Here is a 17,497-nt window from a genome sequence, read left to right as displayed (position 1 = left end):
TGTTGGCAGCAGTCAGCATGGCGGTAAGTGGGTTTTACCACCAATGTCATAATGAGGGCCTATGTTTTTTTCAGAACCTTTCACCTAATGATAATGTTACATTAACCTTTGTTTTTCAGCGAATATCTAGGGTTTCTTTAAACATTGCGTTGGGCCTTCAGTCATGCGTGGCAGTGTGTTGGCGACATCCCAAACCCACTTGAGGCCATGGGTACCCCAGGGCATGTTTTTTTTATTTTAAAGGGAAGGGGTGGAACGTGGCCCCACTCCCAGCACTTATTATGGCCTTGGGCCCCCCATTCCCAACCACCCAGGGCCATACACATACATTAAAAGGGCAGGGGATCCATACTGCCCCCCACCCAAAGCCGTATCTGACACCAGGGACCCCATCCCCTGGGGCCCACATTATTTTAAGGTGGGTGCCCTGGTGCCCAACCATTGCACCCACCATACACATGGGAGCAGCAGAAGGCAGCCCAGGGCTACTGCAACCCCAGCTGGATCCCGCATGCTCGGGGAGCCAGCATTGCTTTAGTCTGGAGGGGGAAGCTATTTATAATGCTTCCTCCGGCCGGGAGCAATATCTTGATCTGCTTCCCTGCCTGCATCCCTGGTGGGAGCAAACACAAGTTTCCCTGCATGTGCCAGTGTGGGCAGGGAGACTGCTGTGTCCCAGGAGTGGGCTTCCTGGAACATAGCATGTGGGCCAGCCCTGGGGGATGTGGTCTCTGGTGCAATTAATGATTCAGGGTATGCACCCCCTCCCTTTTAAGATGTTCAGAAGCCACAGGATATGTGGTCCCCTCCCTGTAAATAATACAGTGGGCCCTGGGGAATGGGGCCCCTAGGGCCAAAAACAGCCTGGGGGAGGCTACGCATCCCCTTCCCTTAAAATAACTTCAGGCACTAGGGAATTGGGTCCCCAGGGCCAAAAACGGCCTAGGGGGCCATGTGCCCTCCTACCTTTATAAAATACTTTTTGTCACATTTTGCTACGAGTCCTGAGTTGTGAAATGGCTGCCACCACTCGATATGGTGGCAGTCAATCAAATCTCAACAGGCGATTTATCACATCTGTGGAGGCTCCAAGTCCCTAGATATGCAAAGATTTTGAGCATTAATTGCTCAAAACTAATGATTTACACCTGATTACAAAAAGCACTCTTTCTGAACTGAGATCTAGCTTTCTGCCAAATTTTATGTAATTCTTTTCAGCTGTTCAGGGGTAGTGCTGAAATTTCCTATGGGAAAATAAGTGGGGAAAATGTGTTTGGGGACCCCCCTTTCTCTTGGGCCCTGCTTGATGAATCACTTAAAACGTGGCATGCACAAAGTAGTCAAAGAGTAGCACTTTTTTGGAATGTTTCGTGGAGATTTGTCAAACGGGGCCAAAGTTATTAGCAACACAAAAAATGAATTTTCAATAAAAACACAATCCTAACTGTAACTACCCAGTGGCAACCACCACAAAATGAGTGCTATAGGGGTGAGTATGGATTTAGGGTGGGAAGGGTATTTTTTAAGTTTAGGGCACGGTAAGGGTAATGGCGGTGAGAGTATTTTTAGGGTTTAAGGGTTGATAAGGGTATTGTGTTGTAAGGGTATTTATAAAGTTTAGGTGTGGGCAAGGGTATTGAATTGTAAGATTATCTTGGGGGTTTCTGGGTCAGTAGGAATATTGGGTGTAAAGGGTATTTTTAGGGTTGGGTAGTGGTACTGGGTTGTAAGGGTGTTTTTATTGTTTAGGGGTCAGTAAGGTTAAGGAGTTGAAAGTGTATTTCAGGGTTTAGTGGTGGGAAAGGATATTGGGTTTTAATGGTATTTTTAGTGTTTAGGGGTGGGTGAGATTATTGGGTTGTAAGGGGTTTGTAGGTTTTATGGGTGGGTAAAGGAATTAGGTGGAGATGGTACTTTTAGGGTTTAGGAGTACCTAAGGGTTGTTTAGATGTTTTTAGGATTTAGAGTTGGGTACGGGTATAGGGTGGTAAAGGTATTTTAGAGATTAGCAATGGGTAGGGCATAGGGTGGTAATAGTATTTTGGGGCTTTAGAGGTAGTAAGGGTCCTCAATAAAGGGGAGTATTTGAGGGGCAATTCCCACCAATAGAAATACTGGGTGGTTCCCCTGCATCTGGTTCAATGTATGTGCCCTGGTGAGTTGGCAGTCCCCGGGGCTGCAGGGGGTGGGGCGGCAGCTCCCCTGCATCTATTTTTGTAAAAGCCCCGGGGAAGTGGTGTTCCCTGGGGCTGCAAGACAGCTGGGCAGCCCCTCACATTCAAAAATCCAATGCTCTCGAGACCTGGCCCACCCAGGGGCTTGTAAAATAAAAACAAGCGCATGAGCCCACGCTTGGGTTTTTAATAATTTTTGGCATGGATTTGGTACTCTGTCACAATTTCACAGCAAAATTATTTGAAAAATGTGCATTTTAGCTCTTGGGGGAACTCTAGCATCAGGGCTAAGGGGGTCAGAGTGTCCCCACCCTGGCCCGATTCTTTTTTTTAAACATTTTTTCTGGGACTTGGCTGAAGCTGAGTCCCAACATGGCTGCCAACACTTCCTTGTTGAAGTGTTGACAGCTAATCAGATCAGATCGGGAGAGTTTGCGAAGCCTTTGCGTCTCTATATATTCAAATTTGGATTTTCTTTAAAATCTCAAAAACTTCTAAATGGATTTACACCAAATAACAAAAAGTGCACTTTCTGGACCAAGAGCGCACTTTCTGCTAAATTTGGTGTAATTCCATCCAGTGGTTTGGGCGTTATCGTTGTTCAAGATCCCTATGGGCATTAACATGGGAAATGCTCCTTTTCTGACCCCCTCTTTTTGTCTTCCGCCCCTTGACGGATCACCTCAACACTTTCCAGACAGTAGCTGATGTGACTATCAAATTTTTGGGGAAAATGTCATGAAGATTTGTCAAGCAGCTCCAAAGATATAGGCAAGTAAATACAGCTTTTTCTATAGAAACTACTTCCTAACCATTGCTTTTCTATAGAAACTAGGTCCTAACTGTATAAACCCTCAGAGTACACTTTGGAGCTCAGGAAGTGTTGTGCACAACCCTCCAGGCCATCTTGCTCAGGAGAAGAATACCCTTCCCCACAGCCGGGGCCCTTATGCCCCCTGTCTGAAAGGAATATACATCACACCAACGGAGATCCATTAACAGCCATGACACTAATTTAAAGGCACATGTATGTATGCAGGGAAATTCCAACTTTCTAAAAGTGGCACTTTCACAATAGTAAAGTAAAATCCAACTTTACCTCTAAAGAAGATTTTAAATACAAGTCAGGTGACTGAAAGAAGTATTTCTCTATCAGCTCCCAAACTGCAGTTATCACTTATTAAGTGAAAAAATAACCCTGTGTTAGTCTATTGGACAGTTAGCCTTGCTACAGTTAAAAATGTCATTTTCACTGCTAGGACATGTAAAACGTATAAACACACTTTTTAAATACATACCCCCTACCCTATGTGCTTTTACAGCTTATCTTACAGTGACTAGAAGTATCAAAAAGAAAGATTTTTTTGCCAGGTTAAAATGGCAGTTAATAACTGCACTACCGGTGGCAATGGCAAGTTGTAGTCATATTTTACTGTGCTACTTTAGTGGGTGGCACAATGAGTGCTGCAGCCTACTTGTCGCATTTAATTTACAGACCCTGGGTACAGGTAGTACCATATACTAGTGGCTTATATGTAAATTAAATGTACCAATCCGGTGCACACCAAATTTACCATTTTTATAGGGGAGAGCACAAGCAGTTTATCACTGATCAGCAGTAGTAAATTTTGCAGAGTCCTACAAGCCAACAAGCCAACAAGAATGGGTTCAGCAGTGGAAGGCAAAAATCTAGGGTTACCCTGCAGAAAGGGCTAGATACAACAACTGTATTATGTTGCATTACCATTTTATGATGTATTGTTTGTGTCTTTTTTACAATTTGACTTCAATTTCTGTCAATATATATTCAAATTAGTTTATGATTTAATTTTCCATTGTATTTAAAATGATCAGCCATTCAATCTCCCTAGCTGGACAATAAATTACTGATTTGATTATCATGGCTAGTATAATATTCCGCAGAAACAGGTGATTAGGAGCCACTTGAATTTCGATTTCTAGGTCTGGGAAATCCGCTTTACTTCACTTAGTAGGCCAGGTCTCATAGAAGTAACGCTTGTATAATTCGGGCAACAGAGATTGGTGGTTGGACGTAAATGGTCACTGCAGAGAAAGCTAAAAAGGTTCTGGAACTAGAAGCCTATCTAACATCTGCATGATTTATTTCATGGCTGGCACCACAAAGTAGCTCATACACTGTAAGTGTTACGATTTACGCTGACTTGTGTCTGGTGAAACATAATAGTGAGTTGGTTGCAGTTAGTCAAATGAGCAAAATAAAAGACCTCACTCACCTGTTCTCAAGAAAATCCTAGATAGCACAAACTGGTGAAGAAAGTGGATTTAAAAAGTGCTTTCTTTAGGAGATCACATGTTACAGCAAAACTACTACATTTATACTTTTTTTGCGCCGCATTTGCGTCGCTTTTTGACGCAAAAGCAGTGCAGACTTACAATATACAATTGTATTTTGTAAGTTTGCGCTGCTTTTGCGTCAAAAAACGGCGCAAATGTGGCACTAACAAAGTATAAATATGGGATAAAGCAGTATCATAAGAGTAAGACAGCGATGAAATTATGCAGTGTCTGCATTCCTAGGTCATTTTGCGGGGAAGCCACAAAGAACACTCAAGGTTAACTGGAAGCTTGTTCACATTGAAAGAGAGTTAAAGATGTCTAATGCGCGGGAGCATGCCGAGCCAAAAGATTCAGAGAAGTAGAATTAAGCTGTACCATGGAATTGCAATTTGTCCTGGTACTTGCGACCCAAACTCTGGGTGGCGACCTCGACCATATGAATGAGATCATCAGTGAAAATGTTTCAAGATCCACTTACTTTGAAAACAGGATCGGTCTAAAGTGATGGTGGCTTTCACACTTCGTTGAACACGCAGCCATCTTCTTACTGCTACCTTGCAGGTTAACAGTAAACCTGGAGAAAGTGGACTTGGACAAGGGAGAGAAAGAGAAACAGGCCCATATTTATACTTTTTGAAGCAAAACTGCGCCGACGCAGTTTTGCGTTAAAAATATTCCCGCTGGCTAACGGTATTTCTTTGCGCTGTGCGGGTGTCAAATTTATACTATGATGCATGGCGGCACAAACCACAGATGCGAGTCATTTTTTTTTTGTCAAACCAATGCGTCACGTCGTAATGGAAAACTACGTTAACGCAGCGAAAATGACTGTGAGCCGGTTTACGACGTCGCAAACCGGATATGCACTGTTTTTTGACACAATTGCGTCTAAAAGCGCAGCAAACATTGCAAAATGTGCATAGGAGAGCCAAAATGGGTCCCAGATGCTTGCACAGACCCCAGGAAGATGATATCAGACCAGGAACCAGCCAGGAGGACCACAGAAGACCCAGGATAGGGAGAAGAAGAAAAGAAAGTGTCGCTTCAATGCAGAGGAGCAGGAAATTCTGGTTAAAGAGGTGACAGAACCCCAGCACCAACTGTTTGTCACCTCAAAGTTGCCCATCAGAAGAAGAGAGGCAATATGGCAACAAATTGTTGACAAGATCAACAGTGTGGCAGAAGTACGGAGAACAATCATCGAGTGCAAGAAACGCTGGCATGACTGCAAGCGCAGGACCAAGGAAAAGATGGCCAGGAACAGGAAGGCAGCACTGCAGACTGGAGGTGGGAGTCCAACACCGCAGGAGGCCCTGGACCACGTGGAAGAGATGGTCGCATCCGTCATCTCTGAGGAGATCGTCACAGGGATTCAAGGACAGGACAGCACAGACTACTAGGAGACAACACACATGCAGGGTAAGTTGCATGGGGAATTAAATTACACAAATGTTAACTGTAAGCAGGGGGGTGGACATACCTACTACACAATGCATGTAAGTCATGATATTCAGGGGGTGGAATGAGTAAAGGGGCACGGCATGGGGGGCATGGCCCATTCTGAGGAAACCTGGGGCACACTACTCCACAACACCAACAACCTTTGCATGGGGGTATGCTGCATGCCAAGGATGTTGCAAAGGTAAAGCCAGGCCAGGAGGGCAGGGTACAATGTAAAACTGGCAGCCCATCACACGTCAGCCAGTATTCTCCCTACAGTAACTAGGGCCCAATTAACAACCTCTGGCCATACCTGCAAGTGGAATGTAACATTGACAACAGTTGCCACTACCACCTCTGCTGTGTGTGCAGGTCAAGTAGGTAATGGCAGTAACGTCCCCATGGATCAAACACACCCAAATTAGAGGGTTCAGGATGACAACGTTATCAATCCCCTGAAATCAAGACAAATGTTCCAATCCAGTCAAATGTGATTGTACAAAGTTGCTACAAACATCAACCATTGTCATTAACATTAGGAGATGCACTAATTCCATAGCCATGCTGCATATGTCAGGGTCCCCCCTGTGCCTGGGTCACAATAGCTCCAATGACACCATGCAAAATCCCAAATGTCATACTGCTCAGACAATAGCACTGAGGGGGAGGATACATGTAACTGGTTACAGAAATACACCTGCACAGTCAGAGGAGGAAATAGAACACTGCTACGACTATCAGTGCAATCCAATGAACCACACATTCCCCAACATCAGCAGTACACATTACCAATGCTGACATCCATATTGTACCAGAACAAAGCTATACATAGTATATGCTACATCTGAACTACATATAGGTGGATGTGAAAGATCAGAGACTGGGGCAGGTCCAGATTGTTAAGTGTGGTGCTAGTGCCATCAGAGCACCCACAGCCAGTGAAAGGCCTCACCATGAGAATGGAAGTAGACAGAGGGTTGAGTAGGACAAGAAGGTGGCAATTCACAATTTGGCCTGAACCAACACGTGGAGGATGTGATGCTGACAAGTCCACAAACTGACCACAATACATGTGACATGCAGGTGGTGCATAGGACTGGGAGAATGCTAATATGAAAGACAGGAACAATGAACAGGAACCAAGATCACAAGGTGAAAATAATCGGAAGGCAGGCATGCCACATTACAAAGCCCACAACACAGACACACTAATTGTACTGTATCTCATTGCAGAGGACGATGGCTCTCCTGCGGATATGCCTGTCCAGGACTACCCTGATGACATGGATGACGAGCTGACAATCATCAGCCAGCAGACCCTCCAAGATGTCCTTAGAACCCTCCAGACCCCCCTTCAGTCACAAGGAGGAGCACAGATACAGCAGCCATCACAGAGGAACCACCCACCACCCCAATTGTACGATCTGCCAGCTCCAACACAGCTGAGGACTACGATGACCCTGGCACCAGCTTTGAGAGAACTGTAGTCGGAGTACAGCGGGAGCTGGCCAAGGAGGTGGGGGTGGGGATGCAAACTATGGCAGCCAGCCTATAGAGGGTACGTTCATGCATGATGTCAACTGAAGAACAGGCAGCATCTATGCAAGGGCGAACAACAATACAATGGTTCAGGAAGTTGAAAAAAGGTTGATGGAAATCAGCACAGCTGTAATAGAGTTGACCCAACACTTACAACAACAATCCTGTCAACGCGTGCACGAATGCAATATTGAACCCCTCAGGGCCGACCTGGCTACCTACCACCGTGATGTGGCTGCTATTCTTAAGAACCAGCAGCTCCTGCTTGCTGCAGTACTGCCCTTAAGAGCCCCACAGTTAGAAGCTACCAGGATGTCTGACTCTACGCCTTCAAACATGGAGGTGTGTGTTGCCCCTTCACAACCATCACCACCAAGGGCAGAGGAGACTACACACACATCAGAAGATGAAGACGTGGAACTGATCACCTTCACCCGTAAGAGTACCCGGTAGCACTAGTCCCTGCCACATGGCCACCTATTACCAAGGTCCTGTGCTTTGTAACATGCCAGTCTTGCAACAACTGTACTCAAGCACTGTTCTTCAACCCACTATTTATCTTGTCACCCTGCCCTGTGATTGTCTCTCACTAACTCATTGCCAAATCCTGTCCCTCTGCACTGTCTGACACTTCACCCCAGCATGTCCAATGACATGTCCTTTTGCACTTGTGTAGGATCACAATGGAAGATGTCACACTAATGGACTCACAATCATGGACAATGTAGATATAGCACTACAGCACTTTTAAATAAATAGCACTTACACAACAACTTTGTCTCTGTGTAATGTGACACATCAACCGTGATGGCCATCAGTGATGTTAACCTCAGGTCAATGATCATTGATTGTCTATACACCTGACCTGAACAAATCTTGGCTGATAACTATGCACAGTGGCCTGGATTGTACCATCATCTGCCCTCCCTGAGGGTTATTTCAGAGGAAAATATAAACGATACACCAAAATGCTGTGTTGTACAGAATAACGCCTCCTCAAGGGATGTCTAAGCCAGAAAACAGTGCCTTCAATTTTTACTGAAATCAAAACTTACGTATGTGACATTTTTCCCACTTTTTACCTAACACATACCAAACAGCATGAAGGGATGTGTATGAGTTTCCATACAAATAAGTAACCGTGCTGAACATTGTAACAAATGATATGTGTGAGTTATGTATACCATACTACATGAGAGCATACTACCACTCACCTTATAAGGATTTGCTTGGACATCAGGCTGCAGGCAGACTTAACACAGTGTCCCCAATACCAAATCAGTTAGCAAAGTATGTGACATTGAAAACGTACATCACAAAATAACCACACTTTGGGATCCATAGTAACCGTGAGTGGTGGGTGCAATGGATGGCCGAATCTTAGCTAAGTAGCTTTGGTGTAGCTGCCAATGTAACAGCTCAGTTGGAATATGGTTGCAGCATGGGACACAAAAGCTAATACAAAAGAGACACTGTTCACTCATGGCAAGGCCCTGATCTACAATCATTTGACACATACTGTAAAGGGTTACCTAGATTTTTATTAAACAGTAAAAACAGAAGCTAAAACCAGGGGAAAGACCTTACCTAACCTAATCTACTCTAACTACACATTACCCACAACTGTCCCTAACTAACCTAAGCTAAACTTGCTTATCACCTTTAACAAAACGATCTAACTATCAACCCACAACCCCCCTTATAAGACGGGACACATGGAGGACAACAGATACTAACCTAAACACATACTATCTTATACAAAAAAAATAAAATATATATATATATATATATATATATATATTTATTTTTCATTTTTTCTTTTTTTAAAACACCAAAACCCCAACATTGTCCCCCACACCCACACACATAATAAAAAACAGTCGAAAAAAAGATGAAACCCCGACCCCCACCCACTCCCACTAACTAAACTAACAGCCTATACTAACCCAACATTAAGCCCCCTAAACCTGCTAAGTTAAAGAACCATGAAAGAGGAGGAAGGGGAGGGAATCATGGCTGAGTATAAGCCTACAAGTTGGCCCTCCTCAGGGTCTTTTTGATGGCACACACCCTCCGGTTTACTTGTGCCACCTCCTGCTGCAGCCTCGTCATTTTACGTTTGACACGGTCCAAGTTCCATTACATCTGACCAAAAGCTGGAGGGTCTATGGCTGCAGCAGGGGTGGTCTGGGTGCCAGTGGATAAAGTATGGGCCCTTGTCGGTGCCATGTCCGTAGACTGAAGTGCAGGTGGTGCTGTGACAGGATCTGGAGCTGTTGCTGTTGATGGTCCAGCAAAGGTCCCTGCTACTGTTGGTGCCACCTGGGTGGTAGTGGTGGTGCTGGTGGTGGTGGCTGTGGTGGACACAGAAGGGCCCCCTTGGGCAAATGCCCTCCACACTCCGGAGGCTCTTTCATGGCGATATCGTCTAGCCATGTTGCGGTACCCAAACTCCACATCCAGAATGTGGCGGTAATGCATTGCCCTGTGCTGAAACTCTCGAATCTGAATGGGAGTCATATTGGCAGCTGTTAAGACAAATAGAAAATCAAACATAAGGTACTTCTTTGTGTGAAATGGCTCAAGAAGTAGATCAGACAATACATCTAATGTACCTGTAACAGCCCATATCATCATACAGATCACTGATTGTCCCTGAGGAAGTACATGGCAAGCCAGCCTACACATGTCCTATCATCAAACAGCACATCAAAACCCTACAAGATGGGTAGCAACTGGAATGACTTTGGCATCATTTTTCTGCCACTTGTCTGGTAAAAATCATGCTGCAAATCCTCCACCACTGACAGGCCAACAAATTTCTATGTTCTTGATGGCAATCTAGGGTCACAAGATCTGCGAGTTGTAAATGGAATTGTCAGTATAGAATGCAAGTGCTAATCATGAGTGGGTATCCTAGGTTTGGACAAGTGATTTACAGATTTACATGTCTGTGTACCAAACTTGGATCATCAGTCCTAGGTACACTATTCACAACCCTACGCCTGTGCCTGGGGGGAAGGGGTGGACAAGCAACTAATAATTTCTAACAACAAGGACACCCAGGAAGCTTTGGAAAGCTGTACATGAGTTTGGCCAGCACACCACAGGTAAGGAGGAACCCATCAACACTTATCTTTGGAAATGCAGACCATTGTCAACATCATTTTCTACCAGTAACCCATTATGTACAACAAACAGATAGATGCAAGCACACCTCTGGCCATGAACTGCATGCACACCTAGGCCATTGTACTCAAGTGCCTCATACTCGTAGCACAATATGTGGAGCTACATGCTGCTAGGAAGTTAAACATACAGTCAAACATGTTCGTTAGTGTATAGGGAAGCTTAAGTCTGTGGGTAAGACTTTGGCATCCCTATTCTGGGAGAATCAGGGTCTGGCTGGTTGACTAATTCACTAATATGGTCCACTGCTACATTTTCTGATTTTAAGTTTTATCCACATAACCCATCCCTAATCACACTGCCATGCCTACAGGACTGACCTAGAATCCCAAATTATGACAATACAAAAAGGATTGGCCAACCTAAAGATGGGGAAAAAATGATACTCCACTCAAGGAACAAAAGAGATCATTGACCAGCGCATCACACCTTGCTATGTGTCCAAAACACAGGAGTCAATCACACATCATCAGCAAACACAACACAGAACAGAAATATCAACACTTACTGGAGATGTCTGGGTCCGCATATCGAGCCACCTCTCTGATAGTGTAGGGTGCAGGTCCACCTGTAAGGCATCAAAGGGAGAAATGTGCTCAATGTCTGTGCACTGTACAGCACTTCCAAATACAAATACTATGTGTACTATTAACTCAGAAAGTAAAGCCTCTCAGACATGATGATACTGCATCCTACATACCACTGCAAACATGTACACACTCTGGGACTCCAGTGAGTGATACACACATATCTGCACACATGCAGTGGCCCTAACTATCATGTGGTGGCAAACATGCTCCTTCATTAGTGAGCAGACAAAATCATGGAGTGTATTCCTCTCATCATGTATATCCATGAGAGACATGCAAAGCCACTTTCCGTGAGGACTGCAATACCAGTCACCCAAACATTCAAATCATTAACATTTTTTATAAAGCGCGCTACTCACCCGTGCGGGTCTCAAGGCGCTAGGGGAAAGGGGGGGTTACTGCTGCTCGAATAGCCAGGTTTTTAGGAGTCTCCGGAAAGCGGAGTGGTCCTGGGTGGTCCTGAGGCTGGTGGGGAGGGAGTTCCAGGTCTTGGCAGCCAGGAAGGAAAAAGATCTCCCACCCGCCGTGGAGCGGCGGATGCGAGGGACGGCAGCGAGTGTGAGACCAGAGGAACGGAGGAGGCGGGTGGGGACGTAGAAGCTGAGGCGTCGGTTGAGGTATTCCGGTCCCTTGTTGTGGAGGGCTTTGTGTGCGTGGGTGAGAAGTCGAAAGGTGATCCTTTTGCTGACTGGGAGCCAATGCAGGTGTCTCAGGTGTGCGGAGATGTGGCTGTTGCGGGGTACGTCGAGGATGAGGCGTGCCGATGCGTTTTGAATGCGTTGCAGGCGATTTTGGAGTTTGGCTGTGGTCCCGGCGTAGAGGGTGTTGCCGTAGTCCAGACGGCCCGTGACGAGGGCGTGGGTCACGGTTTTTCTAGTGTCGGCGGGGATCCAGCGGAAGATCTTGCGGAGCATGCGGAGGGTGAGAAAGCAGGCGGAGGACACGGCGTTGACTAGCTTGGTCATGGTGAGAAGAGGGTCCAAGATGAAGCCGAGGTTGCGGGCGTGGTCTGTGGGGGTCGGTGCGGTGCCGAGGGCCGTGAGCCACCAGGAGTCGTCCCAGGCGGACGGGGTGTTGCCGAGGATGAGGACTTCCGTTTTTTCAGAGTTCAGTTTTAGGCGGCTGAGCCTCATCCAATCTGCGACGTCCTTCATACCCTCTTGTAGGTTGGTCTTGGCGCTAGCGGGGTCCTTGGTGAGGGAGAGTATAAGTTGGGTGTCGTCGTCGTAGGAGGTAATGATGATGTCGTGCTTGCGAACGATGTTGGCGAGGGGGCTCATGTAGACATTGAAGAGTGTCGGGCTGAGCAATGAGCCTTGAGGTACGCCGCAGATTATCTCGGTGGGTTCTGAACGAAACGGAGGGAGGTAAACTCTTTGGGAACGGTTAGAGAGGAAGGAGGCGATCCAGTCCAGGGCCTGGCCTTGGATCCCAGTGGAGCGGAGGCGGGTGATTAGGGTGCGGTGACAGACAGTGTCGAAGGCAGCCGAGAGGTCGAGGAGAATGAGGGCGACTGTTTCACCATTGTCCATCAGGGTTCTGATGTCGTCAGTGACTGAGATGAGGGCGGTTTCTGTGCTGTGGTTGCTTCGGAATCCGGTTTGTGAAGGGTCTAGCAGGTTGTTGTTTTCCAGGAAGGTGGTCAGCTGTTTGTTGACGGTCTTCTCTATTACCTTGGCTGGGAAAGGCAGAAGAGAGATGGGGCGGAAGTTTTTCAGGTCGCTCGGGTCAGCCGTAGGTTTCTTTAGTAGGGCGTTGACTTCGGCGTGTTTCCAGCATTCAGGGAAGGTAGCAGAAGAAAAAGAAGAGTTGATGACGGTCTGGAGGTGCGGGGCGATGATGTCGTCGGCTTTGTTAAAGATGAAGTGAGGGCAGGGGTCCGAAGGGGCGCTGAAGTGGATAGAGTTCATGATGGATTTGGTTTCTTCAGTGTTGATGTGGGTCCAGTTGTTGAGGGTAATGGCCGGGGGTGCGGGTTCGGTGGTGTTATGTTGGGTCTGGTGTCCGAAGCTGTCGTGGAGGTCACTGATCTTGCGATGGAAGAAAGTGGCGAGGGATTCGCACAAATCCTGTGAGGGCGTGACGGCGTTGGCGTTGGCGTTGGGGTTGGAGAACTCCTTGACAATGCTGAAGAGTTCTCTGCTGTTGTGGCTGTTTTTGTCCAGTCTGTCGGTGAAAAAGTTCTTTCTAGCAGCGCGGATCAGGCGGTGGTGTTCGCGGGTAGCGTTCTTGAGTGCGGTCATGTTGTCAGCGGTGTGGTCTTGCGCCAGGCCTTCTCGAGGGCGTTTGTGGGGAGCAAGGTTGTCTGCGCAGTTGGAGATCCAGTTTGTGAGGCTGAGGGCTGCGTCGTTGGGGTCGGTGGTGAGGGTGGGTTGGTTGGCGGCGAGTGCTGAGAAGAGTTGCTCTTCGGGGATCTTGTTCCACTGTCGACGAGGGATGGGTTGAGTGCGGAGGTGGCGGATCTCGTGTCGGAATGTGAAGTGGACACAGCTGTGGTCGGTCCAGTGTAGAGCGGGGGTGTGGCTGAAGAAGACGTGTTTGCTGGCGGAGAATATAGGGTCAAGAGTGTGTCCGGCGATGTGGGTGGCGGTGTTCACCAGTTGTTTGAGGCCGAGGTTGGCGAGGTTGTCGAGCAGGGTGATGGTGTTGGGGTCGTTGTTTTGTTCCAGATGGAAGTTGAGGTCGCCAAGGAGGATGTAGTCCGGTGAGGCGAGGGCGTGCGGGGAGATGAAGTCGGCGATGGCGTCTCTGAAGGGGACGCGCGGTCCGGGAGGACGGTAGACGAGGGATCCTCTGAGGGTGGTCCTCGGGTCGGTGCGAATCTGAAAATGCAGGTGTTCAGCGGCGAGAGGGGTGTCTTCGGTGGAGGTGGTGACGCTGATGGAGTCTTTGAAGACGATGGCGATACCTCCTCCTACTTGGTTGGTGCGGTCTTTTCTGAAGATCTTGTAGCCTTCGGGGATGGCGGTGGCGATGTCTGGAGCAGAGGAGGCGTTCATCCTGGTCTCCGTGATGAAGGCGACGTCCGGTGCTGTGGAGTCCAGGAGGTCCCAGAGTTCAACGGCGTGCTTGTGGACGGATCGAGCGTTGACCAGGATGCACTTGAGGTGGTTGATGGCGCGTGGGCTTGTGGTAGTTGCGTGGTGGAAGATGCGTTTGCAGGAGTTGCAGGCGAAGGGTCCATGGGTGCGTTTGGGGTGAGCTTGGAAGCAGGTGTTGGAGCGTACTGGGTTGAGGGCGAGGAGGGCGGTGGGGTCGTAGCGGATTAGCGGGGCTTGGGAGAGCTGGGGACCAGGGGTCGTGGCGCTGGGCGCGGGCCAGGCGCGGACGGGCGCAGACAGGCTTGCCTCTGGCGCGCCTCCGGCGCGCCCGCTGCACCGCCATATGAGGTAGGAGGGGGGAGGGGTCAGCTGGGGTCGAATGGGAGCTGGGGGGGCGGGGGCATGCAGGAGGTCGCGGCGGGAAAGCGCGAGGGAGGGGGGACAGGTAGAGTGAGAAGAGCTGGGGGAGGAGGGTTTAAGGGTGGAGGTGGGAGAGTGTTAGGATGTTTGGGAGATTAGGAAGAGAGATAGGAGTAGGGTTGTGAAGATAGGGGAGGGGGGGTTGTAGAGGTGGGTGAGGGTGAGAGGTAGAGTGAGAGGATAGGAAGAATAGGTAATAGAGGGGGTGGCGGGAAGGGGGAGAGATAGAGAAATAGATAGAGAAACTGGATAGATAGAGAAATCGATAGAGAAATAGATAGAGAGATAGGTAGATAGGAGGAGGTGGAGAGTGAGGGAGTTAGATAGTGAGACAGAGAGATAGAGAGATAGGTGGATAGGAGGAGTGAGGGAGGTAGATAGCGAACGGGGTAGATAGGGGTGATAGAGAGGGGGAGGCGAGTGAGGGAGGGGGATGAGGCAGGAGCAGGAGGGCAGGCGCGGGGAGAAGAAGACGGAGGGGGCAGAGGAGCCGAAGACAGAAGATAGAAGACAGAGGAACAGAAGACCGGAAGAACAGAAGAACAGAAGAAACAGGAGTCCAGAAGAACTCAGAAGAGCAGAAGTTCACAGAAGAGCAGAAGATCACAGATGAAGATACGAAGAACAGAAGGCAGAGGACAGGCAGAAGACCTCAGAAGAAGATGAAGAAGAAGAGAGGCGACAGGAGAGGCAGAGAAGCACACAGAAGAAGATAGAAGACGGGGAGAAGAAGAGTACAGAAGAAGATTACAGGCGAGGAGCGAGGAGGAAGAACAGAGAAGAAGAAAAGAAGCAGGAGCAGGAGAGAGGGTGAGTAGCGCGGGGCAGGGCGAGGGGCTGGGAGGTGGGGGGTACTTACTGTGAGGTGGGTCTCAGGAACTCAGGAACCTGGAGGAGCTGGAGGAGCTGCAGCGGCAGGGGAAGCGACCTACCATTGGGTCAAGGGTCGCTACCACTGTCGCGCAGCGGTCGCCATATGAGGTAGGAGGGGGGGAGGGGTCAGCTGGGGGCGAATGGGAGCTGGGGGTCGGGGGCGTGCAGGAGGTCACGGCGGGAAAGCGCGAGGGAGGGGGGGACAGGTAGAGTGAGAAGAGCTGGGGGACGGGGTTTAAGGGTGGAGGGGGGAGAGTGTTAGGAGGTTTGGGAGATTAGGAAGAGAGATAGGAGTAGGGTTGTGAAGATAGGGGAGGGGGGGTTGTAGAGGTGGGTGAGGGTGAGAGGTAGAGTGAGAGGATAGGAAGAATAGGTAATAGAGGGGGTGGCGGGAAGGGGGGGAGAGATAGAGAAATAGATAGAGAAAATGGATAGATAGAGAAATAGATAGATAGAGAGATAGGTAGATAGGAGGAGGTGGAGAGTGAGGGAGTTAGATAGTGAGATAGAGAGATAGGTGGATAGGAGGAGTGAGGGAGGTAGATAGCGAACGGGGTAGATAGGGGTGATAGAGAGGGGGAGGCGAGTGAGGGAGGGGGATGAGGCAGGAGCAAGAGGGCAGGCGCGGGGAGAAGAAGACGGAGGGGGCAGAGGAGCATAAAGACAGAAGATAGAAGACAGAAGAACAGAAGACAGAAGAACAGAAGACCGGAAGAACAGAAGAACAGAAGACCGGAAGAACAGAAGACCGGAAGAACAGAAGAACAGAAGACCGGAAGAACAGAAGAACAGAGGAACAGAAGACCGGAAGAACAGAAGAACAGTAGAAACAGAAGTCCAGAAGAACTCAGAATAGCAGAAGTTCACAGAAGAGCAGAAGATCACAGATGAAGATACGAAGAACAGAAGGCAGAAGACAGGCAGAAGACCTCAGAAGAAGATGAAGAAGAAGAGAGGCGACAGGAGAGGCAGAGAAGCACACAGAAGAAGAGAGAAGACGGGGAGAAGAAGAGTACAGAAGAAGATTACAGGCGAGGAGCGAGGAGGAAGAACAGAGAAGAAGAAAAGAAGAAAAGAAGCAGGAGCAGGAGAGAGGGTGAGTAGCTCGGGGCAGGGCGAGGGGCTGGGAGGTGGGGGGTACTTACTGTGAGGTGGGTCTCAGGAACTCAGGAACCTGGAGGAGCTGGAGGAGCTGCAGCGGCAGGGGGAGCGACCTACCCTTGGGTCAAGGGTCGCTACCACTGTCGCGCAGCGGCCGCCATATGAGGTAGGAGGGGGGGGGAGGGGTCAGTTGGGGGCAAATGGGAGCTTGGGGGGCGGGTGCGTGCAGGAGGTCGCGGCGGGAAAGCGCGAGGGAGGGGGGGACAGGTAGAGTGAGAAGAGCTGGGGTAGGGGGGTTTAAGGGTGGAGGGGGGAGAGTGTTAGGAGGTTTGGGAGATTAGGAAGAGAGATAGGAGTAGGGTTGTGAAGATAGGGGAGGGGGGTTGTAGAGGTGGGTGAGGGTGAGAGGTAGAGTGAGAGGATAGGAAGAATAGGTAATAGAGGGGGTGGCGGGAAGGGGGGGAGAGATAGAGAAATAGATAGAGAAAATGGATAGATAGAGAAATCGATAGATAGAGAAATAGATAGATAGAGAGATAGGTAGATAGGAGGAGGTGGAGAGTGAGGGAGTTAGATAGTGAGATAGAGAGATAGAGAGATAGGTGGATAGGAGGAGTGAGGGAGGTAGATAGCGAACGGGGTAGATAGGGGTGATAGAGAGGGGGAGGCGAGTGAGGGAGGGGGATGAGGCAGGAGCAGGAGGGCAGGCGCGGGGAGAAGAAGACGGAGGGGGCAGAGGAGCCGAAGACAGAAGATAGAAGACAGAAGAACAGAAGACCGGAAGAACAGAAGACCGGAAGAACAGAAGACC

This window comes from Pleurodeles waltl, chromosome 4_1, assembly GCF_031143425.1.
Source record: "Pleurodeles waltl isolate 20211129_DDA chromosome 4_1, aPleWal1.hap1.20221129, whole genome shotgun sequence".
Lineage (NCBI taxonomy): Eukaryota > Metazoa > Chordata > Amphibia > Caudata > Salamandridae > Pleurodeles > Pleurodeles waltl.
Note: the sequence above shows the minus strand (reverse complement) of the source record.